Below are 602 nucleotides of genomic sequence, written 5' to 3'. Positions count from 1 at the left end.
ACCTTCAGTAGGGTCTCCAGCATGCCAGGCAAGCACTCCAGCATGACCCTACAACCCTCGCACAACCTACTGTATATTTTTTCTTTAAGACTTTTCTAGACTTCTAGTTATCTCTGTACTCAAGGTGCATTAATAATGGCATGTAAATTTCTGTCTTGGCTGTGTCTGTCTTGCAACCAATGGCCCAAAGCTTTAGGAGGTTAAGGTCATGGTCAACACCTGGAAGCATGCCAGCTATAAACTTCTTTCCTGTCCTGCCAAAGGATAAATAATGCAGACTTCCTATAATAGTTTCATATTCATGAGTTAGAATTTGCTTTTATATGCCACTTTTGAAGTAAAGTTTAATGTTTTCCATCAACAACCTATAAGACATTGATCTAGAAATACTAGTAAAGCATTTTCAAAGAACTTTTTAGATAGATTAAATCTTTTTTTTTTCTTCATCAGAGCTAAGTTGAGTTCATACTATACAAAAATTAAGCATGGTGTGTTTTATTCAACTTCTTCTGAGGATAGTAAAATCTCATATACTTGGAGAGGATTACCCAGCTCAAGCTCCTGAATGAGAGAAAAAAACTCTTTTGAAGAACTGTCGATGT

This window comes from Peromyscus californicus, unplaced genomic scaffold (genome assembly GCF_007827085.1).
Source record: "Peromyscus californicus insignis strain IS unplaced genomic scaffold, ASM782708v3 Scaffold_6__1_contigs__length_162567912, whole genome shotgun sequence".
NCBI classification, from domain to species: domain Eukaryota; kingdom Metazoa; phylum Chordata; class Mammalia; order Rodentia; family Cricetidae; genus Peromyscus; species Peromyscus californicus.
Note: the sequence above shows the minus strand (reverse complement) of the source record.